Source organism: Eupeodes corollae, chromosome 3 (genome assembly GCF_945859685.1).
Source record: "Eupeodes corollae chromosome 3, idEupCoro1.1, whole genome shotgun sequence".
Lineage (NCBI taxonomy): Eukaryota > Metazoa > Arthropoda > Insecta > Diptera > Syrphidae > Eupeodes > Eupeodes corollae.
In genome coordinates, this window is record NC_079149.1 from 24969079 (window position 1) to 24993838 (window position 24760).

Genomic DNA, 24760 nt, shown 5'->3' on the forward strand with positions numbered 1-24760 from the left:
AAAATAAGCGTCGTTGATAGGAAGTAGTTTAGCTTTGATGTAGATACTATAAAGGGTATATAGGAGGGTAGTAGAAGTAATATTTATTGACGTTTCTAAACATAGCTCAACTAGAACCCTAAAATATCAAAGGATATCCCTTACATCAAGTCCTCAGCTTGCATCTCCTCTTTTTTCTACATTCACAGGTAACATAACGCGAAGAAAGAAAAAAATCCAAACAAACTTTAACTCTGAATACAAGAAGAAACACCCACCACCCATTTTTGTAAATAGGTAACCTGCAACGATACAGGCAATGTTTCAATACTTTAGTGTTAATTTCTATAAATAAATAAATTTTATCGTGGTCATTCCCAGAAGAACAAGAAAATACAACAACGAAAAACATAAATTTCCTTCTGCAACCACATTTTATCGATTTTCAGAAATGCATATACAAAAATATGTCTGTCATTCGAGCTCAATGTGTACTCGCACAAAACTTGTGAGCACAAAAATTTCAATACGAGAAAAAAGATCCATGTATCTAGTTATCGAGTTAAGTTAAAAATGCGTCTAGGTACACACTAAAAAATATATGGCCAAAAAGTGTTTGTGTGTTATATATTTTTGAAACACTCGCGGGAATTGGAAAACTTCAAAATCTGCTTTTCTTATTTCTTACAAACAAAATTTACACTCGAAGAATATACATTTTCCAATGAATTTTTAGATTTTGAATTCACACTTTAAAAACACTTCTTCTAGATGATTTTGTTGAGCAAACATTTTGTTTAAACTTTTGTTTCCACATTTTTTTTTTGTTGAAATTTCTTTTATTTTTGCTTAAATTTAACTTGCAAAGCCGGCTTTAGATGTACATCTTTTCGTAAGATATCGAAAGTAATAACGACGATTGAAAATTTTTTGAAAAATTATATTTTATTTTGTTTTGAGATTTGTAGGAAAATTTTGGAATTGAGTATTTTATTTTGGTATTCTAAATTAGAACGCGATTGCAAAAAGAAAGAGGGCAACTGGCTCGGTTTGTTTTTTGGTTCATTTTACAAAGCGTAACCCGTAAGGACTATTGAGGAATCCTTTGAATTAAATACAACCAACCATCAAAAACTGGGGATGCTATAAAAATGTTATTTCCTCTCTCTCTCTCTTTTTCGGTGAATTCGTCCTAATTATTTGTATAAGAAGCATAGTTTCGTTTTTATAATTTGCTCACACTCTCTCTTTTATTCTCTTGATGCAGAAAGAGAGAAAGTTTTAAAGCTTGTTTAAAAAAAGCTTTCTTTAGAAACCCTTGCCTTAAGGCCATAATTCAGATGACAAAGGCACCCAAAAGAAGCCCTTAATCTATCTATCTACATATTATGCATATAGATTGAGTCAAATGACAAAACATGAAGGAAAACACTCTTTTTGCGATTGTTTAGAACTTTTGCCATAAAATAAAACTAAGAAAGTGAACAAAGAACACAACGAATAAAATAGAAAAACCAAAAACGAATAGAAAAAATATTAATATAAAAAAGTGTGTTTATAGGCCTGGTGAAAACAAGCTTTTCCTATAGTAAAGTCATCTTCGTTCTCATCGTTGTAGTAGTTGTCGTCGAGTTAAGTAAACGAATTTAACCTCGTTACAACGTTTTTATTTGAGACACATATTTTTCGATGGGATTGGGAGAGGGTGAAGAGGGGTTGATTGGCAATTATTCTATAGTTAGATAGATATGTTTATGTTTTTGATCTATTTGCTAAAAGTTGAATGTGCTATCGACCCTATAAAATTAATATTACATATAGGAAAACATTTTGCGTCCTTTTGTGGACTTTTTCGAATTATGAATAAATATAGAGCAAAAGTGGGTGTTGAAAAACTGCATAATAAAAGAACAATAGCCAACGATGATTTATCATGCAAATTATGTCCTAAAGCTAATTTGTAGTGCTTTTTGTTTTTTAGTGGGAGTTGAATTTTTGTGTTCTTCCATCGTTAAATCTTCTTTTACTTGACCACTGATTAATCAACTAATTGAAAAATATACAACAACAAAAAAATAAAAGGAATAACATAATACCTATGCAATTTTCTACGCGCCATTTTTTATTTTATTTATTTTTTATTTAGCTTTTTCCAGGACAAAAGATTATGATGGTTATGGGTTGAGTAGAGAATACCTATATAGGAGTACACCTTACGGATGAGTTCGTTTTAAAGGTCAATAATGGAAGTTGAAATTGAAGAACAAGTGAACAGTGTTGTTATAAGTACCTACCTGTATTATTTAGATACTATTAGGAATTAATAATCTTTTCTTAAGGAATTTTATAACCAAAAAAGGTTTCGCTTAACTTATTTTCCTGTGATTATATATATATTTCTGAGACGTAATTGGTGCGGCTGTTTTGATATCTTCGCTGTTTAGTTAACAATTTTGAAATTTTTGAAAATAAGCATAAATGAATATCTGAAGTAAGACAATACAAGACTTACAAAATATAGGGCAACTACTCTACAGCAGAATAACATATCCTGCTCAAAGATCGAACTTCAACAATTCTCATTCCATGTTTAGATTTCAGGAGCTGAACTAGATATTACTGTGTGTAGTTTGAAAATAAATAAATTAGGTGAATCAACAGTCCTTTTAGAACTAGGGCCTATAGACTAGAACTCTCAACAATTCCTGTATGAGAGTACTGTTGTCAAAGATGGAGGGGACCTACAGTTTAAAAGCCGAATCCGTACGTCTAATTTGAGAAAGCACTTTTCCTGACTTTGCAAGAGGTAGAAACCGTAAAAGAAACTTTAGAAGGCATATACAGGGAGCCCAACGCACTTACCATAAGATAGACCTTCGATATTTTGTTCTAACAAATCACCTAAGACATCCATTTAAAAAATCTAAATCTGAAGATGCAAACTCATAATATTAAGTCTCTAGTTCAAATGTTCAATTCATTTTTGAAAGATAAACATGTACTGATTGATATAAATTCTGACCTTATTATGATTTTTTCAAAATTTTTGACAATTTGCAGAAACAAAGTATGGTTTTTCTAAGGCGAATACATTCAAATGAATAACAGTTTTCTGGTGCAAGATTTGACAGTTTTTACTGATTTGGGGTAAGTTTAGTGTAACCATTCAAAAGACAAAAGTCACAAAAACCATGTTTGCATCATTTATTTGTTGAAAAAGTCAGAAGAAATTTTCCTTTTGATTTTAACTTTTATTTCAAGGCATGTTTCAATAGTTAATCAAAGCTTTGTTTAAATAAACAGAAATGTCCCATTTTGGGTGGTGAATATCTTACGATATAATTTCATCATTTTGTTGATGCAGTGAATGCCCAAAAAAGGGAACTGTATTTGGTTTTGAAAGCTATAATAAATATTTCAATCAAAATGATTAGTCCAAAATATCCCGAAAATTTTTGGTTTCAAAAAAACTTCTTAGAATCAACATTATTTTATTTTGTCTGCTACGCATAGGAATGTTCTCAAAATGTTTCTTAACTTTGCTTGTTTCAATATATGTATAAAATATATTTGTGCAATGCTTCATATGGGTACCCTTCATATAATCGTTATTTTGTTTGAAATCTTCTCAGGGAGCAATGAACCAATTTGAAAAATTTAAGAATTTTTCTGAACAAGTTTTTATATTATCTTAATATATTTTAATGATGTAAAATTACTTAGTAGTTTTTTTTCGATATAAAAAAAATGGCTCATCATTTTTGAACAAATTTCAAAATTTTAATCTTATATAGGCGCAACATTTATGGAATAAATTAGAAATATAATAGAAGCAGCTTGCTTTTGAACAATTAAATGCCATTTAAATTTCTGAGCGAAAAAATTGGTACATTTTTAAAATGTTAAACTATTTTAAAATGTTATTTTAACTACTTCAAATTTAGTTTTTTCTTTAATTTTTTGAGCAGCCAGGACTCCAAAAACAAGACTCTTTGCATATAGGAGTAAGTTGATGCGAACCAGTAGTACATTTTATTTTTCTAGAAAATCACACAAGATTTTCCCTCCTCAAAACTTTAATAAGATGATGTAAGTTCAAAATTTAAAGTCTCTAGATCAAAGTATTCTTAAGGGAAAAACGTAGTTTTATGTACTTTAATAATGAACAATTTCGACTTTTCATTTTAATTCACTTTACATTTGAAAGTGGCTCATTCGGAAATTAACATAAGAACATTGCTAACGTTATTAATTGGTGCCAATACAGGAAAAACACTGCTTTTGACCTAATAAAGTGGTTTTTAAAATACCAAAACGCCAAGAATACTACATTTCTGTTTGTTTAGTTTTTGTTCATTTTTGAGAGAAGCTTTTATTTAAAAAAATATCATATAAGAAGAACTGTTAACGACTTTGTTTAATATCTTTGGTAAAATGAATTCGATTTCATTGGAAACACCACAAAAATTGTTTTTTTAAACATTTTTTAATTTTATTCGGAAGCGTTTATAAAACTTAGTTTTTATTTATCGAATCTTTGATTATCTCGAAAACTAAGGGTCGCAGAATATTGCATCTAGAAAACAGTGCCTTTCCAATTTACATCAACACATCAATCTTTGAATTTGGTAAAAAAAATTAACCAAAATACAATCCCCAAAAACCACAACTAACCCAACACAACCTACAACTCACTAAAAAAAGAAAAGTTTACTACATCTCTAACTTTGCCCGAGTTCTGGAACGAACTGAATCATTTTCGAAATAAACATTTGTTAGAATATTTTTTTCGACCGGTGAATTAAGCCAATGGTGCCCGTTAAGAAAATAAACGAGTCAGAGCGGTATACTTCTTATTGAAAATTCAGTATGAAACTTCGTTCTCGTTGATTCTCATCGAATGATCTCACCGTTACTATGGAAAATAAAATCAATGCTGGGCTGTTGATTTAGTATTGAAACGGCGGAATTTTGTGAATCGGTAATTTGTGAAACGGGATTCTGTAAAACGGGTTATTGTTATTTGGCATTTCGGATCCAAATCCTTTTAAGGGGCTAGGATCTCAAACATGTTGCACCAAAATATTGAGGCCAAGAATTACCTTTAGAATTAAGTTGATTTGCTTGTAATTTTCTAAGATTTAAAACTTCAAACGCCTCAATTCAATACCGCCTTTTCTTAGTTTTCCGGAATCATAACTCGGACAATTTTCAATCGATTGACGTGAAAAAAATTGTTGTAATCAGTCAATAATACATTAAATAAAACTCTGTTTCAGTATTCAGTCTATTTTTGCTGCCCCTCAAAAAGAATTCACATTTTATTTACAATTATTTTTTGTATTTCATAAAATCATTTTTATTAGCATGAACTGGATTTTTGTTTGTTGCTAATATACAGTTTATTCAACTCTTCTACAAAAATAACACATATTTTTTGTAAACCAGACAGAACAGTCTCATTTTAAACGTAAAAGTTGATAAACTAATCTACTTCTTAAAAGTATCAAATTGCAATAAACAACAGGATTAGTGTTCTCACCGAAATGTATTTTTATTTGGTGTAATCATCATTATTATGGAAAACTCTCAAACTAAAACTTATTGCAATCAGACCCTTCTTTTAACAATCCTGCTCAATATTTAGTTACCTACCAACATCCTCTTTTACGTGAAAAAGCTCATTCAACAACGAGTAGCTGCAGTTTCTTTATTTTTTCCTTTCTATTTGTTTGAACTTTCGAATTTGTGCAAGGATATGAGCTTTATGGAATATCTACACTACACGGCCTCACATTGAAACACAGGGTGAGTAAAATATCCAATATCCGGTAAGTAAGAGGAACACACATTATTTTCAAATTGAAGCCGCAACATTTTGCTTCAAGGTGCCTTTCTGAAGTCTTCATCCTCATATACCCACCGTTACTACTTTTGTTTTTTTACTTTTTTCGTTCATTATTCATAGAAAATTATAATTTATTCTCATGTGCTATGCTCTTTTATATAAAATGATCCATAAAATATAAAAATCAAAGAACAAAGGCGAAGGAAATATATAAAAAAAAGTGTGTTTGAAAATTGAATGAAACTTAAGATGCGCTATTATTTTATGAGATGCTCTTTTATGTGTTAATTTTGACGCTAAGGAGATTCGTGTCGAATCAATGGGATGGAAGTGGGAACTTAGTGGTGAGTAAATTAATTGTTTAGAAGAATAAGACTTAAAAAAAATATGAAAAAAATCTTCATTGAGGGTACAAATAGTGTGGATTTATCTATCTCTATGAATATTTATAGTCATAGAGAATGTTTAGCGAAGAAAGAGGTTTTTAGAAGAGGTTTGTTTAAAAACTTAAGTAGGTACTTTAAGAAAATTTTATCGAGGTTTCGAAAAGACATTACAGATTCAATGGCATGCAGTTAGTCTTAATATAAACGTTACAGGGAAGGAAATAGGTTCAATAACAATTTTGATATAATTTTGCTTTCTTATATTCATTGGTAGAGGAAAATGAAAAAATAGTGTCAATCTGGGTTTTAGCTTTTTTTTAGTCTTTACCTCTTGCATTTTAGCTACATTACCTAAAGACCTTGTCATACAATTTAAAAAAACAGCTATTAATAAGGTAAAACTCTAATGGCTTGCTATTTTCTTAACATGTTGGAATTTATTTGTTTTAAAAACGTTTCCAATAAGATGTTTCATTTTGAATAGCCTTCATGTTGGTGAGGTGTCAACTTCAGAAGCTCACATCTTTTGAAATTTGAAAGAGAAGAAAACATTGTTGATAAAAATTCAAGAAATATGCTTCAAAACGCATTAAAATCATAAAAAATCATTTAAGTCAGCGTGAAATACTTTCTCGGCTGTAAATAGCCAAATTAATGGACTAAATTTTGGTATTAGGACAAGTTTGTGCTACGAACAATCAAACTTGTGTGCGTCGATGAAGAAACGCTAAGAAAATTGCATCTATATTCCATATTGTTGAAAAAAATGCAGCCTATTGATTCTTTTTTAACTTTTTAACTCCTATTTTAAAATTTAAATTAATGACATTACAATAAAATTTGCAAAAATCAAATTAATTTTATATTTATTTTTCTATGACTTTCAGGCTCAACGAATTACCTAAAAACATGTGCATAAATTATTTAAATTATCTTAAAAATTAAATAAGCAATAATCAAGAATCTGCAAGCCCTTAAGATTTTGACTGGCACAGGGTTTGAATAGAAGTTCCAATGTATTTTGTATGAAAAAAAATTTGGGAAGCTGCTCTGAACCTTTTGAATTCTATCGAAGAAAAATTGTTAGTGAGCGTTGGAGATAACATCAGCATAGTTGAGAATTGGTTTAACTAAATAAGTATAAATGAGAGAATGTGTCAGAAAAGTTATTGGCTAAAATTGATAAGATAACAATGTCGTCGTTGAATATGATAATAAGCAATGGACCAAGATGGCTACCCTGTGGAACACCTAAAGAACAATTAATGGGCCTTGAATTATATTTATTAATTTTAACTTCTTAGACTTTTCCCATTCAAATTTATCCGATCCATTAAGTAAGCTCGAGTGAATACCGAACATTTCAAGTTTACGAAGCAATATTGTTTGACAAACTGAATCAAAAGCCATACTAAAGTCTGTATAGGTGGTATCAACTTGACTTTGGTTTCCGATGAATTCAACCACGAAAGAAGAAAAGCAGGCTAGATTGGTAACAGTTGATCTACCTGAAATAAATCCATTTATCCAAGAGCATTCCAGTAGGCAAGGAAAGATTGAAAATAATTAGCAAAGGAAGGCAAAGCAAATTAGAAGATTTTTTCCAATATAAGCTCAGGAATGCCGTCAGCACCAGGTTTTGCCTTCGGTTTAGAACCTTGCAGTCCATTTAAAACATCGATGAAGTGTAGTTCAATTGATTTTATGTCTATCTTAGTTTGGTCATTAGATGGAATGACAGTATTTTCTTGAGAATTACAAGACTAAGTAAGTTCAGTTAACATGAGAACTCAAGATGGTTTATATGAAACAGGGTAGTACTTCACTTCCGAGACTACGTTAATAAGCAGAATTTTCATTTTATGCTCTTTAAATCCCTCTGTGGTGGTGGTGTAATAAGACCTTTATTTGTCAAAAATGAGGCTAATGCAACTATCACGGTTAGTTAATTGCAGTACCAAGCCATAATTTATGATTTAAATGCCTGAAGTTTAAAGAATTGATGTGGACGAAGTAATATTTTAAGGTAGATGTGCCACAGAAGTAACGAAACAATCGCAATTTTGCAAGACAAGTTTTCTGATCATGTTATTTCACAGAGAAATTGACACAAATTGTCACCGAGGTCTTTCTTGAGTATATTTTAAAGAAAATATATACCAAAGCCCTACAGCCGATTTGACAGACACAGAAATAATTTGAATTTGGTTATCGACTGATTTTGATTTAAATTATTCAGTAGAAAACTTATTTTCGTGAATTAACTTAAATCGTCTAAATTACAACAGAACCTCGACTTTTGCACTAAATAAATCCTTTATTAAACTTTTCAGTCAAAATTCTAGTCAAGATTTCATAAATTGAATTCCAAATCATTGACGCAGTTTATCAGTAGAACAGTTTCAAACATAGCCTGTTAAAATCAAATTGAAGATATAATTCCACGCCGTGAAACAAACTAGATCTTAGTCTCAGAAGTATTGCAAATATTTTTAAATATGTATGTCTATTACTTTACAAATTGATATACCAACTTTCACTGATAGCCCCACTCACTTACTCCATGTCCAACATCAATAACCAATATTGATAGCCTTCCTTTCCCGTCGCCTCAAATTGAAAAATTTCATCTTTTTTATTAAATTTTTATCTCAAAATTAATTTTTAATTTGCTTCATTTAAAACTTTCTCACATTGTAGATTGGATGGAAGTAAGAGAATATCAAAACTTCTTCAAGGTTTTATTTTTTATTTTGTCTACTTCCTGCTTCGTAATCAATCGTGCTGAAATTAATTGATTTTATTCCGCAGAAACAAAAAAAAATGTACAAACTTTACGCTAATTTAAAAGAAAATTTAAAGAAAAAATAAAAACAGAGACTTCAACTTTAAAAGGAAAGAAACAAAAGAATTTTTGCTTTAGAGTAAATTTGTATCTTATACCCTTTAACACTTACAACTTTTCATTTCATCCGTTTTTTTTGTTGTTGTTGATGATGTTCAATAACTATTTGAAAGGTCCAAGGAGCAACGAGTAAATTTGATTTTCTCATAAAAGGATATTATCTTTTGAATTGTTCTCTTGTTTAAGTGACCAATTTAATACCTTTGTGGCCGATAACTAATATTAAGCCAGGTATTGTGAATCACACAAAGTTAAGTTATTGTTTTTGCTATTGTCTTATATGTTGAAACAACGTTTATCCTTTCCTATTGTTTCTTATGATATTAGTTTTGCTAACTCTTAGCTTTATGTTATAAATGAATGTGTGAGGACAAGATATACAGATATATGCATGTGTATTTATATCTGAAGGATACAATATTATCACATGAGAGATAACCATAGAGAAAAGACCAGTAAAATGAAAACACATGCACCTAATCATGTGTGTAACATCTGTGCGGTAATAATCACACACATATTGTAGCCTTGAATTCAATAAATCCAATAAAGAATATTTTTTCTTTTTATTCTATAATTTTGCGCTAGAGAAAAGATTTTTCTAGGATTAAAGTAGTTATAAAGTAAGGACCTACATAGTAGTTGTTAACAGTTGGGCTGTAATGTTAAAGCACCAGATTAATATTATTAGTTGGGAGAGGCTATTTTCAATGATGTCCTTTTTAATTTGAAGGATTTAATAGCATAATTTTGTGTCAATTACATTTTTAAGAATTTTATGTGATAAAGTCTATAACAATTGAGAGTGAGAAAATGAAAATGCTGGTATTCCAAAAGGAAGTCATTTTGGTACACTACTTTTTAAATAATAAATGAAATAAGAAGTAAATAGTAAGCTTGTTGCTTATTTATAAAGGACACCACCATTAGCATTCCAAATCAAACACATTAACCTTTAACTTGTTCATTTTCACAGATGAAGTGAAATGCGACTTTACGATACTATTCTATTTTTTAAAAAAGGAATTTAAAATTAAATTGAACTTGCTTTTATTTGTGTGTATAAGGATAAGGAACAATTGATATAGATTAAGGTAGGCACAATAACGTAGAATTCCCAAAAAGGGGTGAGTTTAGGTTTTGTTTACTTTCCTGATTGATTTCGGCACAAAAAAGACGAATGTTTAGGTTTTGGTACTTTGCAGTCGATGGCAGTTTGTTTTCATTTGATTTTCAATAATTTATAAAAGTCAACACAAATACAATATTCTCGTGTGTGTAAAAAGTAAATATTAAATAACTGCCTGCAGGTAACGAGTTCTGATTACATTACATGGTATCATAATAAATTAAAAGCAATTAAGAAAAATTGTGAATTGTTTGTGAAAGAAATCTCAAGCTTATTTCTTAAACAAATTATAGCGTGAAACTTTATTTGGAGAAATGGGCTTTTTTAAAGAAAATGGATTGAAGCATTATAAGAAATTTTAAGGTGTTTGAAACGATGTTCTTCAAACGCTTTTTTGAACTGTCTAATTCAACTCCCCAAACTATGCCAGGTATGGAAGAAAAGCATTGCATTTGTTTCAATTCTCATCGCCTCTCAATCAAATGTTTTTTGTCAACGTTTATTAAAATAGCTCCCTTCAATAATACCTCTGTACATACACAATCTATGATCCAACTATGATTATTTGATAAGGGCGATGAAAAGAAGTTGATGAAGTCTTCAGATGATTATCATGGTAAAATTTTTGCAAGCAAAAGGCTTATCCATTAAATGAAAATTCGCATGAAACTTTATTATCACTCATAAAGTCTAAACTTGCTGAATGTGAGGGCATATTTGCAGATGTCTCGACAAAATTTAGATGAGAATCTTTAAACTTAGCATCTATCTACAACAACTTCTACATCGTCAAGTAAAATGTACATACAAGAACATTAATCACTTCTTGTATTCAGGAACCTTTTCTTATAAAGAATACTTTGTTGAAGCTATTAGCTTTATTTTGAGAACACAAGAATACATGTTTAAGTTTTTAACTTAAACTTAATGCCCCAACGAGATGATCGACGTTTAATCTTTAATCTTTGCAATAGTCGAGAAATAAAGAAGTTATAGCTTGAACACAAACACGTTTCAGCTTTGGCCTGCTGAAAGTTTGCTTTGAATTAAATTTCTAATATGACTTTTATTAAATGCCACTTCTGTCCTTAAGAACTATTATTTTTTCTCAAAAGTTTGTTTTGATTTTTGCGCAGTAAAAAATATGAATTTCGAAATAAATCAAAAAAATTATTTCGAAGCGGAAGTAGCGTACACAGCCTATAATAACCAATGGGACTTCCTCCAAAGCCAAATGTATTTTGTTTGTTGACTTTTTGTACAGCTGTTGGGCTATCAGACAAAGCAAATGTTCAGCAAATTTTAACTAGAACTTTCGTTTATAGTCACATTACGTTCTTTTATTTACGATTGTCAAACGAAACGTGAGGTCAAAGCTTCATTGCGATAGTATGTATTTAATTCCTATGGCTGAACGCGTTAACGTCAGGCAAAGCTGAAGCTGAAGTGGGTTTGTGTTTCAGCCATTAGCTATTTTATTGGTAGTTCTATACTTTGAAAAATCCATGGGTTGTATAAAGGGTATCTTTCTTCAAGTGGATTTCTATGTAATCCAAGAGAAATCAATAGGATTGTCTACTTTATATAAAGTTTAAAGTCTTAATACCTTTAGTTTTTTCAGTAACTGTAGTTCAAACACCCTGTTTTGTGTTTCAAATCACTTCAAATTTAAAAAATGCAAATTTTTGCTTCAAACCGCCCAAAATGATACAAAATTGTATGTTTTAATTGATCTTAAAATAGGTAACTTTTTGTGTTTCAAATCAGTTCATAATTGATGACCTATTCATATTTTGGAAAAACTAATAAAAAATTGATTATTAATATTTCATATTTATATTTGTTTTATTTATTTAATACTAGCTTTTACCCGCGACTTCGTCTGCATTAGATATTTTTTTTTGGATAGTAGTATGAAAAAGCCTGAGCTGTACTTTTTTGTAGGTCTGTTTGAATTGTGCCGAGATGGGATGAGGCTATACTAAGTGTGATTGTCATAGGTTAGGTTAATACATTTTAAAAAGGAGATAGGTTACTGAAATACATTTGTATATACGACGTTTTTTGTTTTTCGTTCCTTGGCCAGAACGTAAAGATTTTGTGGGTTTAAAACTCGTGAGCACGCTACACATAATTGTCCAAATTTGCATCTGAAACTTTCAGCATTTACCCCTGAGCTTTATTTATTGTTATTGCAAATCCTGCTTTCAGAGGAAACTGCACTCTTTTAAACTGAAACGGAAAATAGGTTGGAACTATCCGAATGCCGGGAATTATAGCTTTTATAATATTTCGTCGTAGGTGAGTAATCTGTAGCCGTGTACCATTACATAACTTGGGTGCGTCAAGATCTCTCAATTACAGGAATGGAACACCAACCTTCAATCTCAACTGATGAGAAGGCACCCTTGATAAGTCCAAAGAATTAAGAAAATCTATGGGGTATGATCTTACTTGCTCTGTGTCCATAAAGTTGTCTACTGAGAGTTACTTGACGATATCTCCCTTAACGTCCGACATAATTTGTTCGTTTATCTGGGTAACTATCCCATAACTTGGAGCTAAAATTGCCCACTCACACAAGCACTCCCGATTACATTACTTTTTAATTCAGCAATATTCATAACGTGATCTTCTATAAAAGTAAATACCTCATTGTTAATGTTATCAGTCGGATTTTGTTCTTGAACTCTGTGTAAAATATCATCTACCATATCATTTTTAAACTTATCCCACAATTGTTGAGTATTTGACATTCCGCAATGTTGCTACTAATATAGCAAAAAGCTCTCGCACTTTGGGAGCAGATTTGCATTGTGCGGCCTCTTCTATAGTTAGTTCCCACTGGTTTTCGTTTTCTAATAACTCTCTGGCCTCACACGTCTCTCGAAATGTTGTTAATTCTTGATCGTTATGCTTTTTTAGATCATTGAAAAAGGTTGGCCCACGCATATAATGTAACAGCATTCTCAAACAGAAACGTTCCATGTTACTAATATGGACTATTTATACTCGCTTTAAGGCACTTCCGCATTTGACACCAAGCCAATTTTGAACTGGAACTGGCACTGGGTGAAGCCATAGTTTGCGTCTTACGTTGAGAGTTTGAGGCACGTGGCGCACGAAGCCGCACTAATATACGTGTATGGTAAGTTTAACATGTTTGAAAACTTATTTCATAAGGGTTGGGAATGCGTTGTTTTCCCGTAATATGAAATTGTATCCAAATATTATTCGAATCTTTGGTAATTTAGGAGTAAAAGCGATCAGGTTCCCCGGAAAGTAATTTTTCCCATAGGAATGCGTTGATTCACTAGGTCAAAAGTAACTCATGTCCTTCCTTAAATCTCAAACTATCTCCTTACCAAACTTCATTCAAATCTGTTTAGTAGTTTAGGAGTAAAAGCGATCGGCCCACATGAATTTCCTATGGGATTGCGTCATTTTTCCGGGGTAAAAAGTAGCCTATGTCCTTTCTCAAATTTCATGCAAATTCGTTCAGTAGTTTAGGCGTAATTGAGTAACAGACAGACAGACAGAGTTACTTTCGCATTTATAATGTTTGTATGGAAGTATGGATTATTATTTAAGTAGCAGACGGTAGAAATTCTTTTTTAAAGAATTATTAATGCTAAAAATAAATGTATTTTTCAATAAAGAATCTATTTGTAAGAAGTTTTACAAATATTTATCAATTTACTAGTTTTTCGAAAATTGTAATCCTTTTTTAATAAAGATAATGATAATTTTCTTTATTAATTCAAACACGTCTTAAAAGTTACAGTTCTCAAAAACTACAAATCAACAAACATAAATCTAGAATTGTAATGTCAGAAAAACAGAAGAGGAAAACAAAATAATTTATTTTTAAATTTGTTAAGCAAAATGTTTAAATCGCATTTACAATGTAAAATTACAAATCTAAAGTTTTATTTTGACATTTAAAAAAAATAAACACATTTTTCAACAAAGAATTTTTAAAAACTAATTCATTTTTCAAAGAATTAAAAATGATAGTTACTTAATTTTTAAATACAAATTGCATTACGTCTTTCAAAGAGTTTTCAAATTATGTTTAAATCAAGTTCTTTAATCACTTAATGTTCATTTCCTCCAATATTTAATTTTGTATGGAAAATGAAAAATTTTGCCTTAAAATATTCACGATCTAATCGAGTGTACTCCTTTTATTTTTAAAGATCAATATGTTATAAATTTAAATATATATTCTCCACAAGGTCCTATACATTTCAGACTTACTTATAAATTATTTATAATTTTCAACTAGAGAATAAATGATTGAAATGTGTTAACAAACAAAATGGATTTTTGTTTGTAATTCATACTTTTTTTTTGCGAGAATCTCTGGAAATGACGTGTTGAAAATCAAAGTTGTGTTTGACAAAAATTCTTTTAAGTCAATAATATGCTTGTCAGAATAATTTTTGAAAAATTATGTATAAGTAAAATTTGTTAAAGAAATACTTTAACACTCATAATTTTGCTCAGCCAGAATTTGTGAAAAACTGGATGTTATAACTAAGAAAAAAGTTCCTCTCAGAATTTCCACCCTAAGTCATCACTGAACTTTTTTTGATTCTGAAGAATATTGGGAAATATTGTCCTTGTTTTTTCTTTAAGGTATTCCAATATCTATTCGTATTTTCACTTAAAAAGATGCTTAAAATATCTTCGTAATTTCAGTTCACAAGATAAGATACCCTTACTATTTCTTTGACTCATCTCAAAAGGTATAAAAGCATAGATAGTTTCTTTATGGTTTCGTCTAACTACAGCTTTATTTTTTTCATTCTCCAAAACTGTTTGCAACTTCATACTTAGAGATTGCATATTTTCCTCACTCAAGAAACTTCATTTGATCTAACTTATTTAACTTTGCGGTATTGATGTGTGGTTTGCAAATAAGGAAAATTGTAGAATATTTTCTTATATACCACAAATAAGTTAAAGGAAACTCAATATTGACAGTTCGTTGGTAAAAGGATAATTTTCTTCCACAACACAAAAAAATACATATGTATGCATGTATGTATTACACATCAAAGGACAAAAGAAAATAAATGTAAAAAAAGAATTCCGCATACAAAACTTTTGATCAAAAACTTTATTCTATTATGCGTAGGTTATTTGGTACATACCTTCACAAGAACGAGTAGATACATATGTACATTTAATTTAAGGACATTTATTCCTAGTAGTACCAAATATTCAAATTGTGTTTGTGTTACATTTTTTTGAAAAAGATTCCAGAATTCAGATATTAAGTGATTTAAGAATTCAGAAAAAGGAACTAGAAATGCAAATAAAATGACAAAAAAAGGTAAAATTCGAAGTAAAATGAAGGAAGCTCAAGGTAGGAAAATAAAGTTCTGAAGTTGGTCTATAAAGATTTTGGGTTGGAATATTTGTTGAAAAAGCAGCAAAATAAAAAAGAGTTTTAGGTTAAAGATTTTTTTTTTTAATTTTGTCATTGAAATTGTTGAAAGTATGCATAATGTTTTCCAATAAGAGGTTTCATTTTGAATAGCTGTCACAGGTAAGGCTTTTCGTCTTTTGAAATTTTCTTAGCTTTGCAAGAAAACTTTCCTGACTATGTTAGTCCTGGAGGAGTGGATCAAAGTTTGAATCCGAGGCATTGTGATTTAACTTGATTAGACATTTTTTTAGAGCTACGTGTAGGACATGATCTATGCGAATACTTCACAATCAATACAATCGTAAATGTGTGGATTAGTTTTAGAACATTTTATATAAAAGAACATGGTTCCTTTGGCTGATATTACAATAAACATTTTTTGATTACCTTTAAAAAGACGTCGCTTCTTTAAGATAAAAATGAAACCTCATTTTGAAAAACCCTATAAATCAATCTCTTCATGCAATCCACCAACCACAAAAAAAGTATATTCCTTCTCAAGGACATAACTTTCTGTGAAACATCAGTTAACTTTAAGGGAGGTAAACTGTTGCAATCATTTCGTTTGTCATATTCTTTTCTTTTTTCTTCAATTCAAAAAACTTCAAGAATTGAAAAGTAAAAGAAAAATTTGATTAATAAATAAAGAAAGCAAAAAATAGCTTCCTCTTGAAAAGTAAATAAAGCAGTGGTCTGTGATGGAAAATTGAAGGAAACTTAAGCAAGTGGATATGAATCTTCTTTTTTTTCGTAATCCTTAGACCCATCTCAAAAAAAGACGTTCATAATGCATTTTGAGCTCAAAAATTAACTTAAATACAAATTTTTCAATTATGTAACCCCGAAAGAAAGAAGTAAATTTTAATCTTATCCGTTTAAAGCTTCAAGAGCTCCAAATCGCTGCAGCTGCTTTGACGTTTGGATTTAACTTCTCGACAACACTAATTCAAAGATTCAAGTTTGAATCATAAATTTTCTAATATAGATACAATTTTTTCTCACCAAGCTCTTAGGGATATTTACAAACCTATACCATTAAGGACTCAAAGAAAAAAAATGTCCTTGAAATCTCTCAAACAAGCTCAACATACAAAATTTCTTTTCAAACAAAACTCATAAAAGTTAGGGTAACATCACGTATATAAATTATTTTCTGTCTGATGGTGAGACTTGTACCATCAGGTGCGTGTTATTATGACAAATAAATAAAATAAAAAGCTTATGTTAGTATTGAGCAGCACACGAAACGAAGCCCCTATAAGTCTACCGAGCCTGAAGAGAAAGAAAAAACAAAAACCTGTAATCATGAGGACATTTACCCCCAAAGGAATATTCCCTAAAACTAAGTTAAGTGAGCTTTTTTACCCCCGGAAATTCAATCGAAAGATTTTTCGTTTCGTGAATCATAGCTTATCCATCCAACCATCAGTTCATGAATCATAGACGATATATGTAGGACTCTCAACATTATTTGTCTATCTCTGGAAGCTTTTGCACGCCTTCATTATTAGGTATACCATCATTGATTTGATGGTTTGCTGTCTGCTTCGGCTCATCACACACATATTCAATTAAGTTAAACACTTTGAGGTTGTGTGAATCCTGTGGATCCTGTGAATCTAGTGAATCACTTTGTTTGTGTTTTTTTTTTCTTCTTTCTTTTAACTGAATTTAGTTTTGTTTTTCATCAGAATTGAGGAATCAAAAGATTTCAGATATGTGGTAGGTAAAAGGTGTGAGATATCTCTAATCGGTAAATATTGTTCGGATATCGTTTTTCTTTATCAAATAAGACAGTGTTTTTATTTTATGTATTCAGTAAGCTGTAAATCGGAAGTTTTATACGATGTTTCATAGACAGAAAGACTACTAATGGTAGAAGACGTAAAATGGATATGATGTTGATTGTTGCCAGTCAACATGAAAAAGATTCAATAAATGAAATTTTATTTATATACGAGCTCACTATTGGTGTTGTAGATAAGTCGGCGCAATGCAAATAGATAAAGAGGCTTTTAAGATACAGGACAAAAGTATAGGAATATGTACCTTTAAGGATATCAAAAGGTGTTGAGGATGATTGTAGTATGAAGGGATTAAATTGGCAATTACAAAACATTAAAAAGAGCTTGTGCAAAAATTTCGAAAATTGAAATTGGTAGCACTGGCAATTGACATCTGTCAAACTTAGCTGTCACATGAAGTATCATAATACTAGGAATATACTTATACTAATAATTTATCGTCTTAAAATCTATTAACGTGTTAGTTACACACTATTAACTCAAGAACGGCTGTACCGATATGGCTGAAAATTCGGTAGGTTGCTTAGAGCCATGAGACGAACACAGAATACTGATTATACCGTTCAACAGCATTCCCGTCTGACTTGACATAAAACGTCAGTCGAACTGTCACACAAAAAAGTGAACAAATTTATTTCGTTATCGATAATAGTTGGACTGTTCCATAGTCGCCATTTATTTCTACGTTCAAGGCACTTGCAACGTTGAATACTGCAATTCATTAAAGTCCATAAAATATATCGGCAAATATGTTACGAAACTCAGCGGTATGGCGTTTTTTGAATTGCAATCCTCAAATACCAACGATGAAATTTCACGCTATCAAGTTGGTCGTTATGGATACGACAATCGCTATGGCACAAATCCAAGGATAAAATCTCTTGTGTTAGTTAAAAAGATCTTAAGTCAAAAAAGTAGGATTTTAGGTTTTTAATTTGTTGTAACTGCCTTTTTTGTCTCTTTTGTTTAAACTAAAAATTTGAGTCTAGAGCCAGGTGCTTGATGAAGTATTAATTTAGACTTTAGGCAATAAGATAGAAAAATTCAAATTCGTTTCGATTAAAACGTCTTAGATTCCTTAAGCTTATGTGATTTAAGTACTTAAGTCCTTATTGCCTAAGTTGAAAGATATGTCAGAAGATATTTTACATGAAATGAATGAGGAGATATATAATCGTGCTTTACTCTTGTTTGAAGATATACGTTACCTCTTGGGCGGTAGGTTATTAATCAGGTTAGGAATGACTGTGCCAAATCGTGAGTTGAATGACACATTAAATGAATAATGGAATAATGGAATAAGATTTAGTAGTTCAATGTACCCTTGTTGAATTCTCAACGAAAGGAAGTTTATGATACTTCAATGAAGGCAATCGATAATGAAAATGGCGGTTTATATTTTCTAGATGCCCCTGGTGGAACTGGTAAGACATTCCTCATGTCAGTAGTTTAAGCCACTGTTAATGCGAGATCCAACATAGCGGTTTAAGTTGCTTCTTCTGGAATAGTAGCCACATTGTTAGAAGGATGCTGTACGTGTCATCCAGCATTAAAATTACCAGAAAATTTTAAAACTTTCGGAGAACCAAGGTGTATTATTGCAAAACACTCAGAAATGTCCAAAGTTTTATCGGCATCGAAAATCATCGTCTGGGAAGAATGCACAATGGCGCATAAACGTTCATTAGAAGCACTTAACCGAACATTGAAACATTAAAGCAATGACTGTCGATTTTCGCCAAACACTGCCAGTGATTCCAAGATGTACGGCTGTCGACGAAATAAACGTGAAGAACCTGCAGCTGAAAACAAACAACAGAGTTGCATTGCTTAATGATACATCTGCCAAAGATTTCTTTGAGCAATGTCTGACTATCAGTAATAGTTAAGTACCTGTCGATGAATCAAGCGGATTGATATCATTACCAAATAATTTCTGTAATTTTATTTCATCAAAAGAAGAACTTATCAACAATGTATTTCCAAATTTTATTTCTAACTTCAAAAATAACGGATGGTTGAGTAAGCGAGCAATTTTAGAGGCTAAGAATAAATATGTAAATGACCTGAACTACATAATTCAAAATAAGATCATTGCAAGAATGCATTCCTTAAAATTTATTAATTGCGTCACAAATAAAGATGAGGCCAACAACTATCGAACTCCTTGGGTGTGCTTGGCTAATCACTGATTTACGCCTAAAGATTTAGCTCTGTAGCAATCATGCTTCAGAACATACCAACCAAAACTGAGCAACGATACGAGTTTGGTGGTTAGAAAATTAATGAACAATGTAATCTACGCGACGATACTCAAATTAAATTTCAAAGGTGGAGAAGTTCTCATTCAAAAGATTCCGATGATCCCAACCAACATGTCGTTTGAATTCAAAAGACTTTAATTTTTGATCCGTCTTCCATTTGTTATGAGTCATGACAATCAACAAATCGCAAGGCCAATGCTTAAAAGTTTGTGGTTTGTATCTAGAACATCCATTTTTTTACCAAAGGTCAATTATATGTCACATGTTCACAGGTCGCCTGATAACAAAACAAAAAATGTCGTGTATCACAAGGTTCAGGTCCTTGTTTTTTTTGTATTTTCTAATAAAAAGAAAAATATAAAATTCAATAATCTGGACCCGGGACAGAGTTCGCTGGGTCAGCTAGTTTGCATTAAAATTATTTCACACATTCACGATGATTATGGGCAGCATATCGCGTGACCGGCTACAGAACCTGTTGTTAAAATTGGTAGAAAAAATGGAAAAATCTGGTAACTTATCTAATTATCCACATTTATTGATTTTCTGGCGTTGCCAGTAATTGAACGAATTTCATCATGACTTAGACGATATGTGGCTCTAGAAAAACGGGGCAACAAGCTAAATCACTAATAATATTTTTCTTGAAAAGTCAATTAACCACCAAGATCGTGTGATTTGATATTTCATTTTTTATGTAAGGATTTTAGATTGCCAGTAAGCAGTATCTGTTATTCTAAAAACTACAGCTGCCTTTTCGAAATTTTGACAGAAATTGATTGTACCTCAGTGGAATGAAATCAGTCGTCTTATGTTTGAACAATGAAGACAAATATTGAAAAGTTATTTAAAAATTGAGTGCTGTGTAGACGAAACCGTCTGTTTAAAAAAAAAGTATTGACCGATATGTTCTCGAGTTTGGGTAAAAATGTCGAGAGACTGTTTATTTATTTATTTATTTAATTCGTTAAAATCTAACGTTTACAATATTTAAAAAAATTCTTATAATCTAATAATATCTAATATCATAATTTATATTTATTATACAATATTGTTGAAAAACATAAGTTTAAATTGTTTACATTTTATATTATCATTTACAGATTCTAAACAAAAATGAAATTCGTTATAAATTGTTATTAACTGATTGAGAGGGCTACATACACCATAGTGTGATCTGCTAAATATTTGAATAATAGGTTGCTGTCGCCTTAAACTTGCACGACTGAAACTGAAATTTAATTTATTTAGAACTGATGGTAATGATATCGAACCATTAATAATCCCAACAATAAAACAAAATTGTAAATACTTTCTGTGGTTAGTCAAAGAAGGGAGGCTGATCAAAGCTAGTCTTTGAGAATAAGGAGGAAATAGATTTTCCCTTGCCCATGGAAGAGACCGAAGACAGAAACGCAGAAACCTTTTTTGGATCGCTTCAATTCTTGAAACATGTATTGAGTAATAAGGTGACCATACCACACAGCCGTATTCTAAAATTGGTCTAACAAACGAAATAAATAGAAGTTTAAGAACATAAGGATCCCGAAAATCACGACCGAATCTTTTAATGAATCCAAGAACCCTGTTGGCTTTTTTAATTATATAACTTAAATGATCATTAAATGATAATTTGGGATCTAGAATAATACCTAAGTCAGAAAACATAGAAACTTTACATAACGGACAAGAATCAAACAATAGTCGTACAAAAACGGAATTTTTGTACGTGTAAAACTCATAGTTTTACATTTGTCAACATTTAAAACAAGTCGGTTTTTATTGCACCATTCCCTAAATATTGTTAAGTCTTCTTGTAATAATAAACAGTCAGAGGAGGATTTTATACTTTAGAAAAGCTTAATGTCATCAGCATAAATAAGGACAAACGAGTTTTTTAAGTTTGAAACCAAGTCGTTAATAAATAAAACAAATAAAATAGGACCTAGGTGGCTGCCCTGAGGGACGCCAGAATTGACAACAAATTGAATTGAACTTTCATTACGAAACAAGACAGAATAACGACGATTTTTTAAGTATGAAGAAATCCAATTTATAAAATTGTTGTTAAATCCTAGATGGTATAATTTTAGAATTAGTGTATTGTGACATAACTTGTCAAAGGCTTTACTAAAGTCAGTAAATACGCAATCAACTTGCCCGCGTTTTTCAAATACATCTAGACAAAAGGACACGAAGTTAAATAAATTAGTTACAGTGGATCTCTTTTTGACAAAGCCATGCTGGCTATCACAAATAAGTGAACTACAATGAAAAGAAAGAACATTACTCTGTTTGCTTGTAGACAATATTAATAGTTTGAAACTCAATTTTCAATCTCTGTTTTTCAATTGTCAAACTGTCAAGTAGACACTGTATTTTTTGAAATTAAAAAACTTCTGTTTGAATATAATTGTGTTATGACTGGACTTACAGTGTCAATTTAGCACTACATACCTCATTTAAAAAACAAGACATTAGAAGCAAATAAAAGTTCTGGAATTATTATTGTTTACAAAAATAAAATACAAAAAAACGTAAAAGCATCGCTGAAGCTACATGGCAAAAAAAATCACTGTTTGGTTCGGATTGGTGATGGCAATCGCAATTTTACAGTCAACGTTAAGCGCTACCGTGCGATGATAATACGTTTTTTGTTGCTCAGAATGGAAGAACTTAACGGTGCCAACGGTTTTTGAAATAGTCTTCAAGCATTAAGTTCTATTGACATAACAATAAGATTGTATGGATTTTCATAAATTGTATGTGTGTTTTTTTTAAATTTCCGATAGCTCTAAAAAAACTGGTACCTCAGTGTCGAGGAACCGCAGTAGAACATTTTCTTCGAAAATAAGTTTGAAAACAGTGTTGAGCTAAGCGGACGGGTTCAAAAGAAGACGTTTTGACGAACTTTTCTTTATGGAACTTGATAACGTGGATTAAGTCGATCTCTATTTCATGTAAGCGAAATTTTGCACAAAAATTTCATAAATCGAGTTATCAATTGGTTTGGTGAAATCAACTGCAATTCGTACATAATGTGTTATGTACAAAGTTATTACAAATATAATAGAACTCAATAAAACCACTTTTTGGCCAAAAATTGTTTCGAAAACTGCTATTTTGTAGTTTTAATGCAAACAAATTGAAAGTACATTTTGCACAAATTAGTTTGAGTTTTTTTTTTGATAATTGAATTTTTAAAAATACTCTTTGTAATATGTTGTAACATTTACTATCTCAATGGGAAAAATAGTCTTAAAAATTATTATTTAAAGGTTAAAATAAGCGAAGGCTTGATTTTTTTGATGGATTGGAAATTTCGTTCATTTTCTAATACCAAAAACACATGATGGTGCCAAAAATCCTTCTGCTTTTTCCTTCATAAGTTTAAAAAAACAAAAGCCTAGTTTGTTATCAGGTCAGAAGTCAAGAAGCAACTAAATTCACCCAAATTATACAAAAAAAAAAGAAAATAACCAATTAGTTAATATTCTAGCAAACTGTATATTCTGTCACCTCAATTTCAAAACCTTATTTTTCTGTCAACATATATGTTTTTCTTTAACACTCTTGACTTCATGGTCAGTCATCATAAGTGTATTTGGCGTCTAGACAAGGACGTCCTATATTATTGAAACACTATACCTATAACCTTATCACACCATTTACTTACAACTTCTGGCAAACAATAACACACTGAACTTATAAGTTTAAAGCTTAATCTTTTTGCTTCACGCGAGTATAGGTTATAGGGTACGTGTATATTTCACTACACCAAGGAAGACCCTATATACGCTTAGCAATATATTTATATGGAATTTTGCCAAACCAGAAAAATTAAAGTGTTTTTGGCGAGGACATTGTTCCCATGCTTGAACATTTGTAACAGTTTATAATTCTTCTAAAGGAGAATATACCTACATCTTATTCAGAGCCAACATCACTTTTATACGAGCACATATGTGACCTTAAAAACGTGTGGGCCAACTGGAAGATATCTTCATTTAGTACGTTTTCAGTTTCCACATATACAAAACAAGTAAATCGTGCCTTTCTCATGAGGTTGTAGTAAGGTAGGTTACATGGTATGGGTAAAAGGATATCCATTAACTCGACTTATGAGGCTAGGTCGTGATATGAGGGTGTATGCTTATTTGGCCACAATAATTAATATTATAAGAGGGTATTTTTTTTCTGCGGTAGGTGTAGGTAAATGATATTACAAATATTTTGGATAATATCTTCTTACCAACAAAATAAAACCCAAATGATGGGCCACAAACTGTTTGTACTGCCAAAAAGTTTAAAGTAGGCTGAAGATGATGATTGTCAAAGAACTGCCAAGTGCTTTTTCTCATTGTTAAAAATATTAAAGATTTCCAAATCTACCAGCAACACAAGTTCTGTATTTTTAAATCGATTGCATGTCTATAAATCATTCTTATTCTAATTTAAGAAACCATTTAAAAAGGCTCATGTTCGTTTTACATGATGGATACAACAATATTTTTCGTTTTGGGGTTATGTAGGTTAATGTGTCTGTGCCTACATGTCGCGTCGCCATTTTTGTGTCGAAACTTCTTAAAATAGTAAAATAGTTTGACCGCATTATTTTTTAAATTTGAGGTATACCTACCCAACTTTTCTTTGTTTGAAATAAATAATATAATAAACAGCTCATTGACCCCTTGGATTGAGGTCATGGTCAGGTCATGTTACGATGATGAAGAAGTAAAAGAAAATTTATATATTGATTGGAGTTATAGCTCTTGAGGGACTTGCGCGATACATGGCAAGATTTTTGGTCATACAGAAAAGGGTTTAAGCCATACCTCTAAAGTCTATTTGATTAACCTTTTGGATTTAATCATTCCGTTCGTCATGGAAATTATAGGACAGAAGTTTTATATCTGAAGCCTTTTCAATTGTAATTAACTACAACAAGGTTAGGTTTCTATACTTCAAATAAATACCAATAACGCATGAAGCCTCAAACGATTACAG

General features: G+C 30.9%; 1 protein-coding gene across 8 annotated transcripts in view; it reads right to left on the minus strand.

Moving 5' to 3' along the window:
* Positions 1–24760, minus strand: part of LOC129949207 (potassium voltage-gated channel subfamily H member 2) — a 613952-nt gene that overhangs the window by 181532 nt on the left and 407660 nt on the right. For 3 of the 8 annotated variants that reach the window (XM_056060503.1, XM_056060504.1, XM_056060502.1), the window contains exon 1: positions 668–1077. The exons of 4 other annotated variants lie outside the window; for them this stretch is intronic. The gene's annotated coding sequence lies outside the window, so the exon portion shown is untranslated. Of the gene's footprint in view, positions 1–667; positions 1078–24760 lie in introns of those variants that run through there. One more of the 8 variants, XM_056060505.1, reaches the window with a different exon arrangement.